We start from the raw sequence: 15,829 nt of genomic DNA on the forward strand, positions 1-15,829 counted from the left end.
GCCTGTGGTGTAGCTCACAATCTGGTGAGAGAGCCAGCTATCAAATAATTTCATAAAATGTAAAATTACAACTGTGGTAAATATTAAGAAGTGAACATCACTGAAGCTGTAATAATACAACAATTAGATAGTTGAATTGACATCTTATGTTAGGTAAAACTTTTCTGAGTTATTGGTAGTTGACCTGAGATAAAATATTGCATAGTGCAAGGAGTTAGTAAGATTTCAGATTAAAAAATACCCCAGGATCACTCCCTCCTACAAAAATACAATTAGAAACTATTCAAAGATAAGACTACCACGGGAATTCACTAGAATTTGGGGAGAAGTGAAGAAACCCCCTGGGCCCACAGAATCAAGAGAAGCCATGAGAAGTAAGAGAAATGGTTATTTTAGACTGTGTCACCCTTCCTCAAAACTGGCATAATTCCACTCACAGATTTTCCTAGACTCATAGTTTCTAAGCAAGAGGAGAGAATTAGATGTGGATGTTTAATATCCCCTCTGTTCCTGGAATGTTCACAGGAAGCCTACTTCAGTCCTATTCCATTTGAACCATTGACAGTGCCAGGAGGGCTGAACCAAGTGGCGTGAATTGGGGACAAACAGTGGGGTGCTGAGCTCAGCTGGCACAAAGATGTTGATGGCTACTTGCACTCTAATCAATGGAGATACAACTCTTTGAAGAGATTGGCCAGTGCTATAGCACTCCATGGGCACAATCCATGAAAATACCTAATAGGATTTTCCACAATTCCCAGGTGCTCACATGGAGCCTTCCTCAGGCCTGGAAACAACTAAAAGTTCAGGATAAAGTTCTAGTGTCCACTAGGTCTTCACAAGACTGGAAACAATGGCAGGGCAGCAATATAGTTCTAAGACAACATTTAGGCTCTGGTGCTCACTTTAAGTCTTTCCCAGAATGGGAAACAACAGAGGTGCAGTAATTTTGTTCTGGAGAAGTACTGAAGTTCCAGAGTTCACTATAAGTCTTCCTCATATTGGAAAACAACATCAGGGCAGCAAGTTAGTTCCAGTGTAGTAGGTTTAGTTCCAGCATTCACTATAAGTCCTGCCCATAACATGAAGCAAGAACAGACGAGTGTTTAAGTTCTCATACTAAGCAGTAAAGCTCTAACACCATCCAAGAACACCTTCAAAAACTGAGAAAAGTGGCTCTTTCCTCAAATGCATAGGCATTAATAAAAATTCAAGGATCGTGCAAACTCAGAGAAATATTATACCACTGAAAGAAACCAACAAAGTTCTAGCAGTAGACCCAGAAGAATTGAAGATGCGTTAAATATCTGACAGAAAATTCAGAATAATCCTCTTATAGAAGATTGAGAAATCACTAGAGTTAGAAAACAAAATAAAATTTAGACTACAATTCAGGAGCAGAATGAAAACTTTGATAAAGAAATATAAACAATTTTCAAAAAAACAAATAGAAATCATAAAAATAAAGAATAAAATAACTGAACTGAAAAACTCATTAGAAAGCTTCAATAGCACACTTGGTTAAACAAAGGAAAGAATTGGCAACTTTGAATCAGAACATATAAAATTAATCAACCATAGAAGTGAAAAGAAGGCCGGGCATGGTGACTCACACTTGTAATCCCAGCACTTTGGGAGGTCAAGGCGGTGGATCATGAGGTCAGGAGATCAAGACCAACCTGGCCAAGATGGTGAAACACCGTCTCTACTAAAAATACAAATATTAGCCAGGCATGGTGGAGGGTGCCTGTAATCCCAGCTACTTGGGTGGCTGAGGCAGAGAATTGCTTGAACCCAGAAGGTGGAGGTTGCAGTGAGCCAAGATCATGCCACTGCACTCCAGCCTGGGTGACAGAGAGAGACTCTATCTAAAAAAAAAAAAAAAAAAAGAATTTTAAAAAGTGAAGGCCTACAAGAATTATGGGACATTGTCAAGCAAATTAACCTCTGCGTAATAGTAATTTTCACAGAAGATGAGAGCAAAAATGGCCTAGAAAGCATATTTAAGGAAATAGTGCAGAAAATTTCCCAAAACTAGAGAAATACAGCAGCATACAAGTACAGAAAGCTCCTAGGTCATCCATCAAATTCAACTCAAAGAATAATTCTCCAAGACACATCATAATCAAAGTAGCAAAATTTGAAGACAAAGAATGAATACTCAAAAGGGCAAGAGAAAAGAAACATGGCATTCAACAGAGGACCAATATGGCTTTCAGTGGATTTCTTACCAGACACTTTGCTGACCAGGAGAGAGGGGATTGCCATATTTAAAGGGCTGAAGGAAAATAACTGCCAACAAAGAATAGTCTGCCCAAAAAACCAATTCTTCAAATATGAAGGAGAGCTAAAAACTTTCTCAGAAAAACAAAAGCTGAGGGAATTCATCAGGACCAACACTGTCTTGCAAGTAATGCTAATGTGAGTTCGTCATTCTGAAAGAAATGAACACTGAAGTGTAACAAGAAAATATCTGAAGGTATTAAACTCACTGGTAAAAGAAAGAAAACAGGTAACTTTGTAAAACTCTAATACTGTAATTGGGATAAGTGAATCACTTATATCTTAAATATAAAGACTAAAATACAAAATTATTTAAAGCAATAATAACCACATTGTTTAAGAAATAGGCAATATAAAAATGTAAATGAAAACATCAAAAAGCCAAAAGGTGGGGATAAACTAGTGTTAAAGCATAGAATTTGTTTGTGTTACTTTTCTTTGCAATCAAAGTTAAGTCATTTTCAGTTTAAAATAACTTGTTATAACTATGTATATTTTTTGTAACCACATAATAACCATGAAGCAAAAACCTATAATAGATACAAAAAAATGGCCTGTAATCAAAACATACTACTACAGAAAATTACTTAACCACAAAGGAATACAGTAAGAAAGGAAAAAAGAAGAAAGGATCCACAAAGCAACCAGAAAACAAGTAACACAATGGCAGTAGTAAATCCTTACCTATCAAAAATAACTTTGGATATAAATGAAATAAATAATTCAATTAAAAGACAATGGCTGAAAGGATTTTTTAAAAAAGCAAGGCCCAAGTATGTGTTTTCTTCAAGAAACTCACGTCACCTATGAAGACACATACAGATTGAAAGTGAAGAGATGGAAAAAGATAGCCATGGAAATGAAAAACGAAGTGTGCAGAAGTAGCTATACTTATATCAGAAAAATAGGCTTTAATTCAAGAATAAAAAAAGGACAAATAGTTTAATGAGATCCCATTTGTCGATTTTGGCTTTTGTTGCCATTGCTTTTGGTGTTTTAGACATGAAGTCCTTGCCCACGCCTATTCTGCACAGCAAAAGAAACTATCATCAGAGTGAACAGGCAACCTACACAATGGGAGAAAATTTTTGCAACCTACTCATCTGACAAAGGGCTAATATCCAGAATCTACAATGAACTCAAACAAATTTACAAGAAAAAAACAAACAACCCCATCAAAAAGTGGGCAGAGGACATGAACAGACACTTCTCAAAAGAAGACATTTATGCAGCCAAAAAACACATGAAGAAATGCTCCTCATCACTGGCCATCAGAGAAATGCAAATCAAAACCACAGTGAGATACCATCTCACACCAGTTAGAATGGCCATCATTAAAAAATCAGGAAACAACAGGTGCTGGAGAGGATGTGGAGAAATAGGAACACTTTTACACTGTTGGTGGGACTGTAAACTAGTTCAACCATTGTGGAAGTCAGTGTGGCGATTCCTCAGGGATCTAGAACTAGAAATACCATTTGACCCAGCCATCCCATTACTGGGTATATACCCAAAGGACTATAAATCATGCTGCTATAAAGACACATGCACACGTATGTTTATTGCGGCACTATTCACAATAGCAAAGAGTTGGAACCAACCCAAATGTCCAACAACGATAGACTGGATTAAGAAAATGTGGCACATATACACCATGGAATACTATGCAGCCATAAAAAATGATGAGTTCGTGTCCTTTGTAGGGACATGGATGAAACTGGAAAACATCATTCTCAGTAAACTATCGCAAGGACAAAAAACCAAACACCGCATGTTCTCACTCATAGGTGGGAATTGAACAATGAGAACTCATGGACACAGGAAGGGGAACATCACGCTCCGGGGACTGTTGTGGGGTGGGGGGAGGGGGGAGGGACAGCATTAGGAAATACACCTAATGCTAAATGACGAGTTAATGGGTGCAGGAAATCAACATGGCACATGGATACATATGTAACAAACCTGCACATTGTGCACATGTACCCTAAAACCCTAAATAATAAAAAAAAAAAAAAGGACAAATAAGGCCATTATATAATAACAGATCAATACAGCAAGAGAATGTAACGATTGCAAATATATATATACACACACATACACACATACACCTAACATCAATACACTCAAATACATAAAACAAATATTAATAGACCTAAAAGGAGAAATTGGCTGCAGTATAATAGTAGGGAACTTCAAAACCCCATTTTCAGGAATGGACAGACCATTTAAACAGAAAATCAACAACGAAACATTGGACTGTATACTACTGTACTGTATACCAAATGGACCTAACAGACATTTATAGAACATTCCACCCAATAGCTGCAGAACAAACATTTTTCTCCATGTCACAATGAAACCTTCCCAGGAATAGACCATATGTTTGTCCTCAAAACATGTCTTAATGAATTTTGAAAAAACAAAATAATATCATGTATTTTTCTGACAACAATGAAATAAAACTGGAAATCAATTTAAAATGTTGGAAATTGTATAAATTCATAATTATTAAACAACTTGCTCCTGAACAATAAATGGGTTATAAAGACATTTAAAAATATTTTTTAAAATTTCTTGAGACAAGAGAAAATGGACACAAAAGCTACTGAAAAATATAGGATACAGAAAAAAACAGTTATAAAAGGGAAGTTTAAGCAATAAATTCGTATATTAAAAATCAGAAAGACTTCTAACAAAAAGCTTAATAATGCACTTCAAAAAACTAGAAAAGCAAGAACAAATCAAATCCAATATTAATGGAAGGAAAGAATAAAGATCAGAGCAGAAATGAATAAAATTAAGTCTAAAAAATACAAAGATCAACAAAACAAAAAGTTGTTTTCTTAAAAAGAGTTAAAATTGACAAAACATTAGCTGGACTCAAAGAAAAGAGAAAAGACCCAAATAAATAAAATTAGAAATATAAAAGGATACATTACAATGAAACAACAGATATACAAAAATTGTTAGATTATTGTAAACAACTATACACCCACAAATTAGAAAAACCTAGAAGAAATGGATAAATTCCTGAATACATAGAACCTACCAAGTTTGAACCATAAAGAAATAGTAAACCTGAACAGAGCAATAATTATAATAAGTTTGAAGAAGTTATAAAATTCTCCCATCAAAGAAAAGCCTAGGGAAAGACCAGACAGTTTTACTAATTAATTCTACTTAACATTTAAAGAAGAACTAATACCAATTCTACTCAAACTATTTCAAAAAAACTGAAGAGAAGGGACTACTTTGAAGTTCTTTCTATGAGGCCAGCATTACTCTGATACCAAAACAAGACAAGGATGAATTTAAAAAAAAAAAAGAAAACTACAAATATCCCTGATGAACATAAAAGCAAAATTTCTCAGCAATATATTAGCAAACAAAATTCAACACAACGTTAAAAATATCATTCATCATGATCAAGTGGGATTCATCCCAGGAATACAAGGATGGTACAACATGTGCAGTCAATAAGCATGATATATCACATTATCAGAATCAGAAGAAAAACCATATAATTATTTCAACATATGCTACGAAAGCATTCAATACAATATAACATCCCTTCATGATAAAAACTCTCAACAAACTTGGCATAGTAAGAATGTACCTCAAAATAATAAGGCCATATGTGACGAACTCACAGCTAGTAATGTACTAAATGAGAAGAAATTAAAATTATTTCCTTTAAATTCTGGAACAAAAGAAGGTTGCACACTTTCACCATTTTTATTCAACACAATACTGGAAGGCCTACCCAGAGAAAATAGGCAAGCAATGGAAATAAAGGACATCCAAATTGCGAAGGAAGCCAGATTATTCCTGTTCACAGATGTCATGAGCCTATATTTAGAAAAATCTAAAGATGCCACCAAAAACCTGTTAAAACTGATAAATGAATTCAGTACATTTGTGGGATACAAAGTCAACATACAAAAACCAGTAGCATGTCTGTACACCAACAACAATCTGCAAAATGAATGAAGAAAACAATCTCATTTACAATAGGTAGCAAAAATACCTAGGAATATATTCAACTAAAAATGTGAAAGATCTCTGCAATGAAAACTATAGAACACTGATGAAAAATTGAAAATGACATGAAACAATTGAAAGATATCCTATGCTCATGGATTGAAAGAGTTAATATTTTTTAAATGTTCACACTATCCAGAGCAATCTGCAAACTCAATGCAATATCTGTCAAAAGACCAATAACATTCTTCATAGATGTGGAAAGAAACAAACAGAAAATTCATATAGAAACACAAAAGACCCAGAATAGCCAAAGCAATCTTGAGAAAAATGAATGAAGCCAGACGTATCACATTTTAGCTTCAAAATACACTAAAAAGCTATAGTAACCAGAACAGTATGATACTGTTATAAAAGCAGATATATAGACCAATGGAACAAAACAGAGACTCCAGAACTAAAGTCACGTATTTATGGCCAATTCATTTTCAACAAAGGTGCAAACAACATACACTGGAAAAATGGCAATCTAATCCATAAATGATGCTGGGAAACCTGACTATCCATATGCAGAAGAAAGAAACTAGACCCATATTTCTCAAAATATACCAAAAAATCACATCAAAATGCATTAAAGACTTAAATGTAAGACTTGAAGCTATGAAACTACTAGATAAAAACTTTGGAGAAATGCTTAAGGACATGGTTCTGGTCAAAGTTTTTTTTCAGTAAGACCTTAAAAGCACAGACAACAAAAGTAAATATATACAAATAAGACTACATCAAGATAAAATGCTTCTGCACAGGAGGGAGGGAGGGAGGCAAGCAGGCAGGCAAGCAGTCCGGAGCGAGGAATAACCTAGAGCATGTAGAGAATGGGAGAAAATATTTGCAAACTATCCACTGGCAAGGCATTAGTAACTAGAATATACAAGAAACTCAACTCAATTCAAAAAAAAAAAAAAAAAAAAACCCCAAAAAATTTGATTTTAAAATGGGCAAATGATCTGAATTGACATTTCTCAAAAGAAGACACACAAATGACCAACAAGAACATTTAACAATGCTCAACATCACTAATCATCAGGGAAATGCAAATCAAAATTAGTGACATATCTTCTCACTCCAGTTAAAATGGTATCAAAAAGAAAGAACATAACAGTTGGTGATGGGGATGCAGACAGGGGGAACGCTCTTACACTGTTGGCGGGAATGTAAATTAATACAGTCACTATATAAAACAGTATGGAGGTTACTCAAAGAACTAGAAATATACCTACCATATGATCTAGCAATCACATTGCTGGGTATATACTCAAAAGAAGGAAAATCAGTATTTGAAAAGATATCTGCACTGTTATGTTTCTTGCAGTAGTATTCACAATAGCCAAAATATGAAATCAACCTAACTGTCCATCAGTGAATAAATGGACAAAGAAAATATGGTACATATACATAATGGAATGTTATTTCACCATAAGAAAAGAAATGAAATTCTGTCATTTGCAACAACAAGGATGGAGCTAAAGCACATTGTGTTAAGTGAAATAAACCAAGCACAGCAAGACAAATTTTGCATGCTCTCACTCATACGTGAGAGCTAAAAAAGTTGACCTCATGGAGGTAGAAAGTAGAATGAAGGTTATCAGAGGCTGAGAAAAGTAAGGGAGGACAGGGAGATAAACAGAGGTTGGTTAATTGGTCCAAAAATACAGTTAGATAGAAGAAATACACTCCAGTGTTCAATAGCACAGTAGCATGACTATACTTAACAATAATTTACTGTATATTTCAAAATAGCTAGAAGAGAAGATCTGGAATGTTCCTAACACAAAGAAATGATAAATGTTTGAGGTGATAGATTCTCCAATTACCCTGATTCATTACACATTGTATGTATATCTCTATATCAAATTGCATGAAACAGCTAAGTTTCCCTTTATTTTTTGCTGTCTTTAAAAGACGATGTGGTACTGTGAAAAGGAACATGCTATTTAAATAATCAAAGAATTATCCAATATTAAAAAATTGACTTCCAATTACATCACCAATGATGAAGACAATCAGTTATATTTTATTTAGTAACTTTAGCAGAATCCAAACATCTCATAATATATTCTTTCCTGATCACAAAGCAATTATATAACAGACATGAACCTTAATTTTCAAGAGAATCCCAGGTATACTGCTCCAATACGTGTATCATTCCATCTGAAAGTACTTGTGACCTATGCTTTTGAAGAAATGCTAGCTTGTTTATACCTCTGACTTTGACCTAGCTTTATCATCTGAAACTATCTCCTGCATTTTTATCTAATAGGAATGATGGTTTTTTGTATTATTATACTTTAAGTTCTGGGATACATGTGCAGAACGTGCAGGTTTGTTACATAGGTATACATGTGCCATGGTGGTTTGCTGCCTCCATCGACCTTTCATCTACATTAGGTATTTCTCCTAATGCTATCCCTCCCATAGCCCCCAATGCCCTGACAGGCCCCGGTATGTGATATTCCCCTCCCTGTGTCCAGAAGCAAGAGTAAACAAATTCAAAAACTAGCCGAAGAAAGAAATAACTAAGATCAGAGCAGAACTGAAAGAGATAGAGACATGAAAATCCCTTCAAAAAAAATCAATGAATCCAGGAGCTGGTTTTTGAAAAGATTAACAAAATAGACAGACTGCTTGCCAGACTAATAAAGAAGAAAAGAGAGAAGAATGAAATAGACACAATAAAAAATGATAAAGGGGATATTACCACTGATCCCACAGAAATGCAAACTACAATCAGAGAGTACTATAAACACCTGTATGCAAATAAACTAGAAAATCTAGAAGAAATGGATAAATTCCTGGACACATACACCCTCACAAGGCTAAACCACGAAGAAGTTGAGTCCCTGAATAGACCAATAACAAGTTCTGAAATTGAGGTAGTAATTAATAGACTACCAACCAAAAGAAGCCCAGGACCAGACGGATTCACAGCTGAACTCTACCAGAGGTACAAAGAGGAGCAGATATCAGACATTTTTTTATTTTTTTCTATTTTATTATTACTATTTTTTTTGAGATGGAGTTTTGTTCTTGTTGCCCAGGCTGGAGTGCAATGGTGTGATCTTGTCTAACTGCAACCTCTGCCTCCCAGGTTCAGGCAGTTCTCCTGCCTCAGCCTCCCAAGTAGCTAGGATTACAGGCATGCATCACCACACCTGGCTAATTTTGTATTTTTAGTAGAGATGGTGTTTCTCCATGTTGGTCAGGTGGGTCTCCAACTCCTGACCTCAGGTGATCCATCTGCCTTGGCCTCCCAAAATGCTGGGATTACAGGCACGAGCCACTGTGCCTGGCGGAAGGATAGATTTTTTTGATAAGGCCTTTTAAGTGCTCTTAGTACCAAATAAGCACTTTGTTATTGAGACTCAATAATTGGGAAAAATTGTTTGAATGCTTAAAATTTTCTAGTACAACTCCTTAATGAAGATTATAAATACATAATTAGAGATGCAGCCTATTTGAAAAAAATATATTAAATTATATAAAAGTTACAATAAGAATAAATAATGATAATTTAATAGCAGACAGTAGAGATGATGCCACTTTTCTTCAATAATATTTGGAATCCAAAACAAGTGGTAATTATCATTGGGCTACTTTTTTGTTGCAGTTACTTAGTTCATCTATCAATAACGGCAAAACACAAGGTTTTTTCAAATCTCACACACAGAAAATTCTGTGCCTGTTATTCTGGCACAATAGGAATATTCATTCCCCAAAATTATGCAAAATGGAGAATAATCATATGAATACATCTGTCTTTTATAGTTAAAAACAAATCGTTTGTAAGAAATGTCAGGAGAGTATAACATTCACATTTATCATGCAGATGCTGGCAACTTGCCAATATCCTATAAACAGAACCCCAAATAAACTAACTTTGGGGGAAAGTTTCCTTATTTGCCCCAGAAGCTGGAAGAACTGGAGATAGTTAACTTGATGCTGTATTGAAAAGAAAAACTAAGAAAATAAACACACTGGAAAACAATACAGAATATATGAGAAAACGAGAATTATAAAGGCAATTCAGTAGTCAAAAATTATAGACTTTGGTCTTTAAAGTGCAAGGGTGCAAGTGCAGTTAGTGCTTGATTACACCAAGAAAATTCCAGTCAGTCATTGGTTTCTCCCGTATATCCAGTCAACAGTGATTATAACTTCAACTACATCCACACTTTTAGACAGTAACAATTTCTTTTCACCTATATATGCATAATTACATAACTTTCATAAACACTTTAATCTCAATAAACTTCATGATTTCTTAATATAATAATCTCTTAACTTTCCTTCTTATTCCTCCACTGCACAAATGAGGAATTTTGATTCATTCAGCATTCTGAGATGTTCCAAAGCATTAGGACAATTAATATTCAGATGAGCAATATAAAAAAAGTCCTCTACTCCATGGAAAATATTCTGTCTTTGCAGTCATTCAGATCACATTCTCAAAGCAAGAATGTCTTTATTTGTAGTAGATTATTTCTTTCCTTTTGTCTTTGTTTTGCTCTTTTATAAGTTGGAGAAAATGAAATTAGTCGTACTCTAAAATGATTTTTTTGAATTATGGTGAAATTGAGAAGGCCTGAGTGCTTACCTACCTACCAAAATATTTGTTTTGCATAGATGTTCTAACATAATACACAAAAAGATCTATACCTCCTGTTAATTTGCCATTCATAATCATACATAACGGAAGTATAGAAAAATCAACCTGACTCCATTAAAATATAACCTTATGTGTTATTATATTAAACCAGGTTTACTTCTCTAGCAACAGCTGCATAATTATTTATACTGTCATACATGATTATAGTAACCAGATAGCATAGTTTGCCTATTATTGTTTACCCCTTATTACTCAAAAAATTCTGGTTTGGAAAATTCTTTTAAAAACTCTCAAATTTCTAACAAAACAATGAATGATTCTGCTGGGGGATGCTTCAGCCAGAGATTTGGCAAGAATCTCATTCAACTATAAACTATAAATACCACAGGAGCACTTAGTTCTTCATGTCAAGGGACTAGCAGATAGAAAAGTCATCATTCTGAAATGATTTACTGACATTGATCATTGGAGAAAATCTGGCTACTATTACACAATGGGAGCATGAAAGAACATGGTTCACACTCAAGTGAACCACTTAGGTGCCACTTTTTACTCCCTTGGCCAAATTACTCCACTGCCCAATCTTGTTCCCTTTCCTTACTTTCCACAGATATTTCCCCCAAGAGCTCTGCATCACAAATTTCCTATTGGCTAAAAAGCAAATGAGGCAAAGAACAATCAACTGTGAAAAATGGAGGCGAATTTACAGTATATATGTCAACTCTTCATGATTAAAAATAAGTTTATACATTGTTTTTATTCTACATACATGCTGTATATAATCATTTAGTATCTTCATTTTCATTTACTTTATATTTTTGTATATCAGAGACAGGAAAGTTAAACATCCTTTCCCCAGAATCCATTATTGCTAAAGTTCTCCATATTGTATAGTTTTCCTTAATGGTGGGAAAACCAAATGGGAGGCCTGTCTTCCAATGAAGGAAGAGGTCATTTTCCAGAGACTGTGTCTGTGGTTGAGCAAGGCTCAAGACATTTCAAGCCAAACCGAAAGAGCTCTGCAAGTTCACTTCCTCCTGACTAGAGTAGAGGTAACCTAGGTAACCTATTAACTGGTGCTTCTTACTGCCTGTGCCTCATGTAGCCCAGAAAAACAACTGTGAGTGGATTAAGATAGCACCCTTAATTATGAGCTGTTTTAATACTGTAGACTTGGGTTTTTCATATTTCAATCTTTAGGGTTTTTTTAACAGAGGTATTTGCATTTATTTTTTTCAATTTAAAAATTGAGACTTATAAAACATCAATAAAAGAGTTTGTTTTATTTTTCAAATTGCATCCAGAAAATGAAAGGCTGATATTTTTTTTTCTCATTGCCTAAATAAGCAAAGGGAGCCACCACAATTGGTTTGATCCATATAAAGCAATCCAAGACATCTTTAGAACATAAATTCCCAATCCCTGTGCCAAGTTCTCATCACCAAACTCTACAAAAATTTCCAGCAGACTTGTTATATGAAATTTTAAGAGCTTAAATTAACTAGTTTCTATTTTATGTATAAGATATACTATTTAGAGGACTAGCACACACTTTATATATACATATAACTTAGGTTTTAAAATATATATTTCTTGAAGAGCTTCTGTGACACATCCGACTATTTAAAAATAGCTCATATAACATTATTTCTTCTGCTAGGAGTCATTTGCTCAGTAGGATAATTCTAACACTTTAGGTTGAAGTATATGGTTCTTTGGGTAATGTGTATGATATTATAGTTCTGCACATATTTTAACAAACACTATACATTTGAAACAGATCTGTATATATGGAGTACATATTTTAGGAAAATGATATACAGTTTCAAATAATAAGCTTTCCAGTTATAAAAATCTATGAATTTCATCACCTTTATGCCATCTAACTCACATAAAACTCCATACTGTAATTCCTCAATTTAACCTCTTGTACAGAAATCTTCCCTGCCTCACTCCACACTCATCCCTGACCTTCTTTTAGCTTCTGGTTTAATCTGAAAATAACAAAAACAAAGCAAGTTTATACAAATTTTGGGAAAAGATAAAACTCCTTAGAATTAATGGAGATTTTGAAAGCAAACAAAATGATTTCTGAAGCTCCAAATGGAATGCACTTTAATACAAGTTGATATCAATTACAAAAATATCATTGCTGAGATGAATATTGATCTTGAGTCATACATTCTTGGTAAATAGTTTGGCAAGAAGATTTTCCTTTTTATAGCTAATTTTAGGATGGTGTTTTTAAAGTCTCATTTTTTGAAAATTTTACATGCCAAAGGGAAACATAGTTTTCTAGCAAAGCCATGCAAGCTGTAGACAAGAATGTGATAACTTACTAGGGCTGTCCCAAACCAATTTGTTATATAATAAAAAAAAGTATAAGAAAAGCCTATATACAGGGAGTTAGAAATTCTAGTTATTATAATTCCTGCTATGGCTTGAATATGCACCCCAAATTTCATATGTGGGGAAACTTAATCCCCATTATAATGATGTTAAAAGGTAGGGCCTCTGGGAGATAATTAGGGTTAAAGTCATCAAGGTGGGGCTCCCATGATGGGACTGATGGCTTTATAAGTAAAGGAAGAGAAGTCTGAAGTGGCAGTCTCCTGTCTTCTCACCCTGTCATGCCTCTCATCACGTTATGACACAGCACAAGGCCCTCACCAGAAGCCTACCAGATGTGGCTGCCTGATCTTGGATTTTCCAGCCCCTAGAACTATAAGAAAAAAATACTCTTCTCTTATAAATTACCCTATCTCAGGTATTCTATTATAGCAACAGAAAACAGACTAAGACATCTCCTAAAACTAACAGCTATCTGCAGTAAGTTCTGTTGGAGAGTAATTCTCAAGGCCTTAACAACACTGTATGTCATAGTTTATTCAGATTTCACATCTGTTTTATATAACTCCCTAAGTCTTCAAATTCCTTTTTATCTAGTGTTATATCAGTCCAGGCTAGGGAAAAGAAACCACTCTAGGTATTTCCAACAAAAACATAGTTAATAGATGAATTGGCTGTAAAAGTCTTAGGAGGTTTAGAGAGTGAAATAGAAAGTAGTGTTACCTACAGCTCTTTTTGTGGCTTCCTTGCCATCAGAGTGGCTTCCTAGAAGGCAGCTATGAGCCCACGCCATGATACTGCAGGAGCCTGAAGTCCTCTCTCCCAGAGATACTGCTGGCTTTCCCCATTGTTGGAGCAAATGGCTACCTCCAGTATTCTGCTATGCAGAAACAATATGGCCTACACTTTTTATAAAATTTCAGTCTAAAACAAGTGCCTTGTTTTGGCAGAATCTAACCAGCAAACAGTTCACAAGGGAGTCCAAGAAATATAATTTAAGATTCTAGCCCCTCATAACAGGAGAGTATGGGATTGAACTCAGATAAATATTTGGCACATTTATTTATGCAATATTTCTAAAGAGATACTGTGCAATTATGTTTTCGGGTTTATTTTGGAGGATACATACATATATATATATATATATATATTTGAGACATAGTCTCACTCTGTCACCCAGGCTGGAGTGCAATGGTACAATCTCAGCTCACTGCAACCTCCGCCTCCTGGGTTCAAGCAATTCTCCTGCCTCAGCCTCCCAAACAGCTGGGATTACAGGCACCTGCCACCATCCCAGCTATTTTTTGTATTTTTAGTAGAGACGGGGTTTCACCATGTTGACCAGGCTGGTCTTGAACTCCTGCCTTCAGGTGATCCACCCGCCTTGGCCTCCCAAAGTGCTGGGGATATAGGCATGAGTCACTGGTCCCGGCCTGGAAAAAATATTCAGGCATGTTATATAACATGAGAAGTGTGTGCTACACTAGTATGGTTATCAGAAGCAGCATTCTGAGAAGAGTAGGGTTAGATTGTTTGATGAACCCCCAGGCCCTTTCATGAGCTTGTATTTTACACTGGAATAATTTTACACATTTGAAGCAGCAAATGATGCCATGAGCAAATATAGGTCCAGTAATAAGCATTTGACTGATCCTTAAATATCTCATCACTATTTGGTTTGAGGCTGCCACAGGCACAAATAGGACCTGTAATACAAACTACTGATGGCTACTTCCATTAAGGTCTTATATTAAAAATAGCTTTTTGATTCCAGCTTGTGCTTTATACTGTAGTAGTTTCTAAAGCATGTAAACACTTATGTATGATGAAATGGTCACTAGATTCATGAATTTCCAAATAAACTACTTCAAATAATATTTACATATTTAGGTAGACAACTTGTGTATGTGCAAAAGTATGCATGTGTGTATATAAATATAAATACGTTGCAAGGATGTTTACACATACATATATGTGTGTCTGTCTACACATACCTGAATACTTAGGCATATTAAGGTCAAGGTTACAATGTTAAAAGAACAGTACCCCAGAGAGAATATTGTTCAAAGAGAAATCTGCTCTATATGCTCTTTTCCTTGCTTTACTGAATTGGCTAGGACATTTAGACTTTTTCCAGACTCACTAATTTACTTTAGAGAAAATGATCCTAACATTGTGACTCTAAGTATAATATTTCTCATATATTTCATTCTATCGAGTTTGGACATGATTTTCTTTTTCTGGCTTACTAGGTTATATCAAATATATTTTTATCTTTTATTGATATATTTTGTGTGTCTACTTTAATTATTATAATTAAGTTTACCATATTGCCTAGTGCTAAATCTCCTTGCATTTCTAGAATAATTTTGAATTAATTTGGGATATTATATTTCTAACATTCTTGTTTTATTGTGAGGAGTCAAGGATATTACACTGATTGATAGAGCATGTTGAGAAACTATGTTTTGGAAAAAAATTATATCCATAGAAACCATGTTACTTGATGTTGCCTGGGTCTAGCAACTTCAAGGGCAAAACTAGGGATGG

This window comes from Symphalangus syndactylus, chromosome 9, assembly GCF_028878055.3.
Source record: "Symphalangus syndactylus isolate Jambi chromosome 9, NHGRI_mSymSyn1-v2.1_pri, whole genome shotgun sequence".
Taxonomy (NCBI): Eukaryota; Metazoa; Chordata; class Mammalia; order Primates; family Hylobatidae; genus Symphalangus; species Symphalangus syndactylus.